A 12603-nucleotide genomic window follows, 5' to 3' on the forward strand; every position below is an offset into this window, starting at 1 on the left:
TTTTTTCTTTTTTAAAGTTTATTGGGGTGACAATTGTTAGTAAAATTACATAGATTTCAGGTGTACAATTCTGTGTTACATCATCTATAAATCCCATTGTGTGTTCACCACCCGGAGTCAGTTCTCCTTCCATCACCATATATTTGATCCCCCTTACCCTCATCTCCCACTCCCTACCCCTCTTACCCGCTGGTAACCACTAAACTATTGTCTGTGTCTGAGAGTTTTTGTTTCTCATTTGTTTGTCTTGTTCTTTTGTTGTTTTTGGTTTATATACCACATGTCAGTGAAATCATATGGTTCTCTGCTTTTTCTGTCTGACTTACTTCGCTTATCATTATACTCTCAAGATCCATCCATGCTGTCACAAATGTTCCTATATCATCTTTTCTTACCGCCGAATAGTACTCCATTGTGTATATATACCACAACTTCTTTATCCATTCATTTATCAAAGGACATTTTGGTTGTTTCCATGTCTTGGCCACCGTAAACAAAGCTGCAATGAACATTGGAGCACACGTGTCTTTATGTGTAGATGTTTTCAGATTTTTTGGGTAGATACCCAGGAGAGGGATTGCTGGGTCATACAGTAATTCTGTTTGTAATTTTTTCAGGAACCTCCACACTGGCTTCCATAACGGCTGCACCAATCTGCATTCCCACTGACAGTGTATGAGGGTTCCTTTTTCTCCACAGCCTCTCCAACACTTGTTACTATTTGTCTTGTTGATGATAGCCATTCTGACGGGTGAGGTGATATCTCATTGTGGTTTTTATTTGCATTTCTCTGATGACTAGTGATGTTGAGCATTTTTTCATATGTCTGTTTGCCATTTGTATGTCCTCTTTGGAGAAATGTCTCTTCAGGTCCTCTGCCCATTTTTCAACTGGGTTGTTTGTTTTTTTGTTGTTGAATTTCATTAGTTCCTTGTATATTTTGGATATTAGCCCCTTATCGAAGGCACTGTTTGCAAAAATCTTCTCCCATTCAGTTGGTTGCCTCTTTATTTTGTCGATGGTTTCTTTTGCTGTGCAGAAGCTTTTAAGTTTCATATAGTCCCATTCGTTTATTTTAGCTTTTACTTCCATTGCCTTTGGAGTCAAATTCATAAAATGCTCTTTGAACCCAAGGTCCATAAGTTTAGTACCTATGTTTTCTTCTATGCAGTTTATTGTGTCAGGTCTTATGCTTAAGTCTTTGATCCATTTTGAATTAATTTTGGTACATGGTGACAGATAGCAGTCCAGTTTCATTCTTTTGCACGTGGCTATCCAATTCTGCCAGCACCATTTATTGAAGAGGCTGTCTTTTCTCCGTTGTATGTTTTTTGCTTCTTTGTCAAAAATTATCTATCCATATTTATGTGGTTTTATTTCTGTGTTCTCAATTCTATTCCATTGGTCTATGTGTCTGTTTTTCTGCCAGTACCATGCTGTTTTGATTATTGTAGCCCTGTAGTACAAGCTAAAGTCAGGGAGTGTGATACCTCCAGTATTGTTCTTTTTTCTTAAGATTGCTTTGGCTATTCGGGGTCTTTTGTGGTTCCAAACAAATCTGATGATTTTTTGTTCTATTTCTTTAAAAAATGCCATTGGGATTTGATGGGGATTGCATTGAATCTGTATATTGCTTTGGGTAATATGGCCATTTTAACTATGTTGATTCTTCCAATCCATGAGCACGGAATGTCTTTCCATTCCTTTGTGTCTTCTGCAATTTCTTTAAAAAATGTCTTATAGTTTTCAGCATATAGGTCTTTCACATCCTTAGTTAAGTTTATTCCTAGGTATTTTATTCTTTTTGCTGCAATTGCAAAAGGAATTGTTTTTTGTATTTCTTTTTCTGAGATTTCATTGTTAGTATATAGGAATGCAATGGACTTTTGTACGTTGATTTTGTAGCTGGCAACTTTACTGTATACGTTGATTGTTTCGAATAGCTTTTTGGTGGAGTCTTTAGAGTTTTCTATATATAGCATCATGTCATCTGCAAAGAGTGACAATTTAACTTCTTCATTCCCAATTTGGATGCCTTGTATTTCTTTCTCTTGCCTGATTGCTCTGGCAAGGACTTCCAACATATGTTGAAAAACAGAGGTGATAGGGGACAGCCCTGTCGTGTTCCTGAACGTAAAGCAAAGGGCTTCAGTTTTTCACCATTAATTATGAGATTAGCTGAAGGTTTGTCATATATGGCCTTTATTATGTTAAGGTATTTTCCTTCTATACCTATTTTATTAAGTGTTTTAATCATAAATGGATGTTGTATCTTGTCCAATGCTTTTTCTGCATCAATTGATATAATCACATGATTTTTGTCCTTTATTTTGTTTATGTGATGTATCACATTGATGGATTTCCGTATGTTGAACATCCTTGTGCCCCAGGGATGAACCCCACTTGGTCGTGATGAATAATCTTTTTAATGCATTGTTGTATTCAATTTGCTAGAATTTTGTTTAGGATTTTTGCATCTGTATTCATCAGAGATATTGGTCTGTAATTTTCTGTTTTTGTGTTGTCCTTACCAGGTTTTGGTATCAGGGTAATGTTGGCCTCATAAAATCAGTTGGGGAGTACTATCTCTTCTTCAATTTTTTGGAAAAGTTTGAGCAGGATTGGTATTAGATCCTCTTTGAAGGTTTGGTAGAATTCACTAGTGAAGCCATCTGGTCCCGGACTTTTGCTTTTGGGAAGGTTTTGAATGACTGATTCAATTTCGATACTGGTGATCGGTCTGTTTAGATTTTCCAGTTCTTCATGGTCCAGCCTAGGAAGGCTATATGGTTCTAAGAACTTGTCCATTTCTTCTAGGTTATTGAATTTGGTGGCATATAGTCCTTCATAGTATTCTTCGATGATCCTTTGTATTTCTGTGGCATCCATGATAACTTCCCCTTTTTCATTTCTGATTTTGTTAATTAGTGTCTTCTCTCTTTTTATCTTAGTGAGTCTAGCCAAGCGTTTGTCAATTTTGTTAATCTTTTCAAAGAACCAGCTCTTTGTCACATTAATTTTTTCTATTGTCTTTTTGTTCTCTATTTCATTTAGTTCTGCTCTGATTTTTCTTGTTTCCTTTCTTCTGCTGACCTTGGGTTTCATTTGTTCTTCTTTTTCTAGTTCTTTAAGGTGCAATGTGAGGTTATTTATTTGGGATTTTTCTTGTTTCTTGAGATAGGCCTGTAAGGATATAAATTTCCCTCTTATAACTGCTTTCGCTGCATCCCAAAAATTTTGGTAAGATGTATTTTCATTGTCATTTGTTTCTATGTATCTTTTGATCTCTCCTCTAATTTCTTCTTTAACCTGGTTGTTCTTTAAAAGTATGTTGTTTAATCTCCATGTATTTGTGTTTTTCCCTGCTTTCTTTTTGCTTCTTTGATATCCAATTTCAAAGCCTTGTGATCAGAGAATATGCTTGGTATGATTTCAAGCTTCTTAAATTTGCTGAGGCTGATTTTATGTCCCAATATATGGTCTATCCTTGAAAATGTTCCATGTACACTAAAAAAAAAATGTAGTCTGATGTTTAAGGATGAAGTGCTCTATATATGTCAATTATGTCCATTTCATCTAATGTGTCATTTAGGGCTGCTATTTCGTTATTTATTTTCTGTTTGGATGATCTATCCATAGCTGTCAATGATGTATTTAAGTCCCCTAGTATAATTGTGTTTTGGTCAATTTCTCCCTTTAGTTCTGTTAGTAGTTGCTTGGTATATTTCAGTGCTCCCTGATTGGGGGCATAAATATTGATGACTGTTATGTCTTCTTGTTCTATAGTCCCCTTTACCATTATGAAATGTCCATCTTTGTCTCTTGTTACCTTTTTCACAGTGAAGTCTGTTTCATCTGATATCAGCATGACTACACCTGATTTTCTCTGGATACCACTTGCTTGAAGAGTCAATTTCCACCCTTTCACTTTGAATCTATGCTTGTCCTTATAGCTGAGATGTGTCTCTTGGAGACAGCATATGGTTGGGTTTACTTTTTTGATCCAATCTGCTACTCTGTGCCTTTTTATTGGTGAGTTCAGTCCATTTACATTTAGGGTGATTATTGGTATGTGAGGATTTCCTGTCATTCTATCTTTAGTTTTCTGGTGAGGCTGTGTCTCCATTGCTTCTTTGCCTTTTTGTTGTTGTCTATTATTTCTGTGTGGTGGTATTCTATGATGTTTCCCTCTGTTTCTTCTTTTATTACAGTATATATTTCAGTTCTGGATTTTTTTTGAGTGGTTACTATTAAGATTATGTAAAAGAAAATTTGATATTTAGAGTATTCCATTTTCTTCAGCATGCTTACTTTCTCCATTCCCATATTCCAGTTCAGGCCTTTACTCTCCCTCTTTTTATGTTTAGGTTGCCACACATTGTCCGTGTTAATGGTGGTCAAATAGCCTCTTTTAGTATTTCTTGTAGTGCAGGTCGTGTATTAGAAAATTCCCTCAGCTTCTGTATATCTGGAAAGGTGTTTATTCCTCCTTCATATCTAAAGGATATCTTTGCTGGATATATTATTCTTGGCTCATAATTTCTCTCTTTCAATAGTTTGAATATTTGGTTCCACTTCCTCCTGGCTTGTAGAGTTTCTGCTGAAAAATCTGATAATAATCTAATGGGCTTTCCTTTGTAAGTTACCGTCTTCTTTTCCCTGGCTGCCTTGAGGATTCTTTCTTTGTCGTTGATTTTAGACAGCTTCAATACAATGTGCCTTGGAGAAGGCCTGCAGTGATTGAGGTAATTAGGTATTCTATTTGCTTCTTGGATTCAAGGATCCAGTTCTGTCCACAAGTTTAGGAAGTTCTCGTCGACAATTTGTTTGAATATATTCTCTGTTCCCTTCTCTCTTTCTTCTCCTTCTGGTATGCCCATTATTCTTATATTGCTCTTTCTGAAGGAGTCAGAAAATACTTGTAGAGTTCTTTCATTTCTTTTAACTCTCAAGTCTCTTTCTTCTTCCATCCATGTCATTTCCAGGTTTCTATCTTCGATGTCACTGATTCTTTCCTCCAGCTGGTCAACTCTACTACCTAAGCTGGCTATTTCAGTCTTAATTTCTTCTATTGAGTTCTTAATCTCCAGAAATTCTATTTGGTTCTTTTTTAAAATTTCAATCTCTTTCATAAAATGTTCATGTTATTCTTTGATTGTGTTTCTGAGTTCATTAAACTGCCTTTCTGTGTTTTCTTGCATCTCGTTGAGTTTTTTTAGAACTGCAATCTTGAATTCTCTGTCACTTAAGTCACATATTTCCATATCTTTGAGTTCCTTTTCTGGAGACTTTTCACTTTCTTTCTGAGCTGTCTTGTTGCCTTGGTTATTCATGGCAATTACTGATTTATTATTTCTCTTCCTAGACATCTACACTCGGAGTGGCTTCTGCAACACGTTGATAGGAAGAGGTTTTTCTTTTGTTTTCTAGTACTTGTTGGTAGAATGTTTTATTTTCTAGCCAACTGCAGCCTTTTTTTCTCTCTCACACGGTAGTGCTATGTTTTCTCTGCATTATTCCAGCTTCTCACACAATGGGGGGATTCCCTGGAAGACGGGCTTCTCCTCTGTTAACAGTTCGCCTGGGTCACAGGGCACAGTGTCCATCTGGGTATGCGGAGAGCTTTTGAAGTTCCAAAGCTCTTCCTGCACCAGATTCAGAGCCCGTGAGTTTCAGCAGTTCTGTTTACTCCTGCAGGGATCCGCCCAGATAGGTGGGGACAGGGGCGGGGTGAGTTGTGAGAGGTGGCCCAGAGCAATGGCGGCGACCACCACCACAGCTGGTCCTGCTTCCACAGCTCCCTCCCCTTTGCCAGAACTAGTTGAGCTGTGAAACTGTGTCTGCGGACCACAGGTCTCAGACCTGCAAATATTCTGTTCTTTTGATCTGACACTGCTACTGTTCCACTTCTAGCACCGGGCAGGTGGGGGCGGGGCGAGCTCTGGGAGGGTGGGGAGGGGGCAGCTAGTCTCAGTGCCTAAGGCATCTGTTCTCTGCTTGGCAGTGAGGGCTTAAACCACCATTTTTAGCATTCTTCCCTCAGTCCTTGCTCCGAGGCCTCCATCGTGAGCGTTGGGTTCATCCATGTTATATGCTGCCCCCTCAGCCCCGTGGGCCATAAGTGGAGCCCTAGCAGTCCGAGTTCTTCCCTCTCCCGCAGCTGCGGTAGCTTTGGGATGCAGCGAGCTCGGAGCACTGAGCCAGGTCTGCGTCCTGCGCCCCCACGGCTCTGTCTCCGCACTTCTCCCTTCCCTCCTCCCCGCTCGCGTGATTCGCCCACCTTTAGGTGAATTCAGTAGTGGGCCTCTTCGTCTTGCCTGTGCTGTGCAGGGAGTCCTTTGTGGAGTTATAGTTGTTCTATTAGTTGTAAATTCCAGGGGAGATTTACAGAGGCTCACCTCACGCCGCCATTTTGATGACGTCTCCGATGTATTATTTTCAATACCAATAAATTATGTCCCTACCAGCAGTTTGCTTGCCCTTGGCTTCCCCAACAAGTCACATTTACTATATTGCCACAGTAAACTCTCCTACCTTGGGGCATAATCCAATAAAGCAGAATTTAAACAGATGACCTAAAATCCAATTCACGTGTTACAATTGTTCATTGCATTAATGACACATTAACCATAGGTGACTTGACAACAATTGTCCCACAAGGAAATTTTTTTTTTGGGGGGGGAATATCCTTTATGGTGATTATGGTGGTGATTACACATGAATTTGTCAAAGCTCATAGAATTATACAGTCAAGGAGAGGATGGATTTTACTGTATGCAAATTTTATCTCAGCAAGCCTGATTTTTTAAAAAGCAATTGCACCCAAAAACTGTCTTCCTTTATTGATTTTATGATTAAAAGGGAATAGATCATAAAACTGCAAAAATTTCAATAACATTTTGCGGAGAAAAAGTTCTGACAAGATCAAGCAAAAGACTTTGCCCTTGAAACTCCCAACCCAAAAAAGAAAAACGGAAATTAACTGGCATGTTGGAATTCTGAAGACTGCATATCCCTCATCTGTCTTAAACTTGGGTCTCTTCATCAAATAACTAAAAATGGATCCAAATTCACATGAGTCCTTAAACAAGATGCCTTAGAGCTGTGCCAACACAGTAGCCACTGGCCACATGGGGTTGGATTCTTTTAAATTAAAAATAAAGTTCCCTAGGTGCACTAACGACGTTTCACGTGCCCAATAGCCACGTGCGACTAGGGTTGGATTGCACAGCTGTAAAATGTTTCCACCATCATAGAGGGTTTGATTGGACAGCACTGTTAAGAGGTCAAACAGGTATAGAGACCACTGGAGTGGAATGATTTGAGTACTGAATGTGACATGCTCTTTTAAGAATTCAATTGGCTGACATGTCTAACCCATTAAAATCATCTTGAGGTGATATAGACTGTAGCTCTAAGAAGGCCGGTGATCTTCGCACCCTGACGCTCAGAGGCAGGCACATCACTCGCGGTAACCCATATTGAAGTCATGGAGGAAAGCGTGCTGCTGTGACACAGGCACAAGCTCCAGGTGCCCAAAACAGCCTCCAAATACTTCAAGAAATCCCTTGTGAGAGGTTTACTGGTGAAATAAAACAAATAGCCTGTTTGTTTCTAAATGCCTGCTGTAATGCTCTGCTTACAGCTATTGGACTTCGGGTCACCACTAGGAGGTAGATTACATTAGAATCCTCTCCCACCAGAGCAAAAAAATATGTTCTTAAACAATCAATTTTTTTGGAAATTATGGGACCAATTTATTGGTAAAGGCAGCCACTGCAGAATCCCCATTTCCAGGTCTTACTCAAGAAATTGTTTAGAGACGCAGCATAGCAGAGAATGCTGGTTGTACCCTGATATCCTTAATTCCACGATTCCCTAATAGAATTTTCCATTTTACTTGGGAACATGGACTTCCAGAATCAATATTAGCTTCCCATCCTCCTTTCAAGTTACACGGAAAGGACCACACACAAGTTCTTTCCAAAGAGCTGGAAGCAGGACTGCTGTGTGCAACTTCTAGAAAGTGGCCTCACAAATAGGGACGTGGGCTTTTCTTTCCCTTCCTCCTTCCTGCTGATTGGAATGCAAACATGAGAGCTGGAACTCAAGCACTCATATTGGACGTGAGAGGGAAGAGCTGTGTTGAGGCTGGTGGGAAAACAAGGTAGGAGCCTGAATCCCTGACACTGTTAAACACCACATAGGACTGGGATTCTACCTGAGAGAGAGAGAAATAAACGTCTATCTTGGTTAAGCCACTATTGTTTTCAGAGTTTTCTGTTTCTCGCAGCTCAACCTCATCCTAGCAGCATCTCTGGTTCACAAACTATAACAAGAGTAGACTCGGGGAAATATAAAATGGAGCTCTCTTGTGCATTTCACCCTCAAGCTTCAGATACAATAAAATGATAGAATGGTTTCCTCCACTTCCGACACATGTCCCTCACTGGCAGCTCTCTCGCAAGCTATTTATCTTCTTGGTGATCACACCTTCAATGGTGCCTTGTCCAACATCATACACCTCCATGGTGCTCACTAGGAAGGAGCAAGAGCAGTTCTGTGAGCCCCAGGAACTGCGGCTGACGGGATGTGACTACAAGACACTGCAGCGTGTGCCAGTAGGCGTGTGCTGAGTTTGAGGCCATCTCTACTGATTTCAGAAATGACCTGGCATGGATTTATTTGCAGTAATAAATCATTAACAAAATTCTATGGTGGTTATACTTCCAAGTTTCCTGTGTTGCATCTATATCTCCTGGGTACGAAACTTAGAATCTTTAAAGCATTTGCAGGAACCATAAAATTGCTCTGTAAAGACACAGCAAAGTTCTGTTGGGCATTTCTACAGCAAAGTCGTGTCAGGTACCCTGATGCATCTTTTCTTTGTGGTGAATGTCATGTTTGACAGTGACATAAACAGAGCAGCAGTAAAATGTGCTTATAGTTTAGCCAAAGAAAATACATAAGCGTTCACCCAGTGGTGTGGTATTTTACTGACTTGATGGCCAATTCAGTCTAAAATTAACATCATAAAGAATGAAATCTTGCCATCTGGAACAACGTGGATACCAAAGGGGATTTTGCCAAGTGAAATAAGTCAGACAGAGATAGACAAATACCATATGATTTCTCTCATATGTGGACTCTAAGAAACAAAAAATAAATAAATAAAGCAAAACAGAAATAGACCAATAGATAGAGAGAACAAGCTGGCGGTTGGCAGAGGAGAAAAGGGTGGGAGGGTGGGTGAAAAATAATCAATTAATTAATTAATTAAAACCATTGTTCAGCTTGGCAGGTCCTGCCCAGGGAAGGAAGTTGGACATTGACTTTCCACATACTGGTTCAACTAGTATGTGGAAGACACTGTTGCTTGGCTGACCCCACACCCATTCTGACCCCCCTTTCCCCTGCCCAACCTTCCTTGCAATTAGGGGTGGCTGTGTGACCCAGAAGCAGAAGTTTGTTGAAGGCCCAGATGTGGCTACCACAATTACTTACCTCTTCTGTTGTGACTGTTGAAGAGATGTCTAGAATTGTAGCAGCCACTTTAAGGACATGAGGTGACAAGCATGAGAAAGGAAAGGTGACAATGTAAGATGTAGAGTCTGGGGCCTTGACAGCATCAGTGAATGGTCAAACCAACACCAGAAGCTGTCTGCCTCAGATTTCTTGTTATATGAGAAAAATAAATTCCTATTTGTTTTAGCCACTGTTATTTGAGTCTCCTGCTCTTGCAAGCATTTCTACTGGATACAGCAGGTCTCAGGAGACTCTTTCAGACCTGGGGCATTTGGTTGCCTTTCTCGCTGTGTTCCTTTGCTTATTTCTTTTTTTTTTATTTTAAAAATATTTTTATTAAAATATAGCTATCATATAATATTATATTAGTTTCAGGTGTGCACCATAGTTATTCAACATTTGTGTACTTAAAGAAGTGATCACCATGATAAGTCTAGTAACTATCTGACATCGTACAACATTATTACAATATTATTGACTATATTCCCTATGCTGTACATTACATCCCCATGACATTTATTTTATAACCGGAAATTTGAACCTCTTATTCTCCTTCACTGTTGCCCCACCTTTTTAAATTTTTTTAATTATACTTGACATTTGATATTATTTTATATTAGTTTCAGGTGTACAGCATAGTGGTAAGACATTTATATAATTTACAAAGTCATCCCTTGATTAGTTTAATACCCACAAGGCACTATACATATCGCTAGTTATTACAATATCATTGACTATATTCTCTATGCTGTACTTTGTATCAATCCCTGTGACTGTTTCATAACCACCAATTTGTACTTCTTAATGCCTTCACCTTTTTCACCCAGTCCCCCAAATCCCCTCCCATCTGGCAATTATCAATTTGTTTCTATGATTGTGTTTCTGTTTTGATTGTATGTTTATTTTGTTCTTTAGCATCCACATTTAAGTGAGACCATATGGTGTTTGTCTTTATCTGGTTGACTTGTTTCACTTAGCACAGTACCTTCTTGGTCCATCCATGTTGTCTCAAATGGGAAGATTTCGTTTTTCATGTCCGAGTAATATTCCATTGTATATGTGTACAACCTCTTCTTTATCCAATCGTCCATTGGATAAAATACGTTGCTTCCCAGACAGGTGGCTTCCATATCTTGGCTATTGTAAATAGAGCTGCAATGAACATAAGGGTGTGTATAGCTTTTCAAATTGGTGTTTTAAATTTTTTCGGATAAATACCCAGAACTGTGATTGCTGGGTCATAAGATAGTTTCATTTTTAATTTTTGAGGAGTCTCCATACTGTTTTCTATGGTGGCTGCACCAATTTACAATCCCACCAACAGTGCACAAGGATTCCCTTTTCTCCACATCTTCACAAACACTTGGTGTTTGTAGATTTATTGATGATGGCCATTTTGACAGGTGTGAGGTGATTTCTCATTGCGTTTTTATTTGCATTTCTCTGATGATTAGTAAAATTGAGCATCTTTTCATATGTCTATTGACCACGTGTGTGTCCTCTTTGGAGAAATGTCTATTCAAGTTCTCTGCCAATTTTTTTAATTGGATTGTTAAATTTTTTGTTGTTGAGTGAGTTCTTTGTAAATTTTGGATATTAACCCCTTATCGGATATATCATTGGCAAATATCTTCTCCCATTCAGTAGGTTGTCTTTCCATTTTGTTGATGGTTTCCTTTGCTGAGCAAAACATTGTAGTCCCGTTTGTTTCTTTTTAATTTTGTTTCCCTTGCCCGAGGCAACATATCAGAAAAAAGTATTACTAAGAGTAATGTCAGAGAGTTTACTGCCTATGTTTTCTTCTAGGAGTTTTATAGTTTCAGATCTTACATTTAAGTCTTTAATCCATTTTAAGTTTATTCTTGTATATGGTGTAAGAAGGTGGTCTAGTTTCATTTTTGCACATATCTATCTGTCCTTTCCCAGCACCATTTATTGAATAGACTGTCTTTACCCCGTTGTGTATTTTTGCCTCTTTTGTCATAGATTTGTCTTTTGACCATCTAGGTGTGGGTTTATTTCTGTGCTATCTATTCTGTTCCATTGATCTATATATCTGTTTTTATGCCAGTACCATGCTGTATTGATTACTATAGCTTTGTAGTCTAGTATGGTATCAGGTATTATGATACCTCTAATTTTGTTGTTCTTCCTCAAGATTGCTGTACCTATTCAGGGTCTTTTATGGTTCCATATAAATTTTTCTTTTTTTTTCATTTATTGGGGTGTCCATATAAATTTTAGGATTATTTTTTTTTAGTTTTGTGAAGAATGTCATTGGTATTTTCATAAGGGTTGCACTGAATCTATAGATTTCTTTGGGTAGTATGGATATTTTAACTATATTAATTCTTCGTATCCATGAGCATGGTATATGCTTCCATTTATTTTTATCTTCTTCAGTTTCTCTCTTGAATGTTTTATAATTTTCACAGTACAGGTTTTTACCCCTTTCGTTAAATTTATTCCTAGGTATTTTTTTTTTGATGCATTGTAAATGGTATAGTTTTTTATCCTTAATTTTGTTTATGTGGTATATCACATTAATTGATTTGTGGATATTGAAGCAAATTTGCATCCCAAGAATAAATCCCATTTAATGATGGTGTGTGATCTTTTTAATGTATTGCTGAATTCAGTTTACTAATATTTTGTTGAGAATTTTTGTATTTATGTTCATCAGGAATATCAGCCTATAATTTTCTTTTTTTGTAATATTTTTCTCTGGTTTTGGAATCAGGGTAATGCTAGCTTCGCAAAATGAGGTGGGATCCTCCCATTCTCTTGAATTTTTTGCAATAGCTTGAGAAGTGTAGGTCTTAATTCTCCTTTGAATGTTTGGTAAAATTCACCTGTGAAGCCATATGATCCAGGACTTTTGTTTGTGGGGAGTTTTTTGATTACTGATTCATTACTATTAGTAGTAATTAGTTGGTTCAGATTTTGTGTTCCTTCTTGATTCATTCTTGGAAGATTGTATGTTTCTAGGAATTTATCCATTTCTTCCAGATTGTCCAATTTGTTGGTATATAATTATTTGTAGTATTTTCTTATAATCCTTTGTATTTATGTCACTTA

The sequence above is a fragment of the Rhinolophus ferrumequinum genome, chromosome 3 (genome assembly GCF_004115265.2).
Source record: "Rhinolophus ferrumequinum isolate MPI-CBG mRhiFer1 chromosome 3, mRhiFer1_v1.p, whole genome shotgun sequence".
NCBI classification, from domain to species: Eukaryota; Metazoa; Chordata; class Mammalia; order Chiroptera; family Rhinolophidae; genus Rhinolophus; species Rhinolophus ferrumequinum.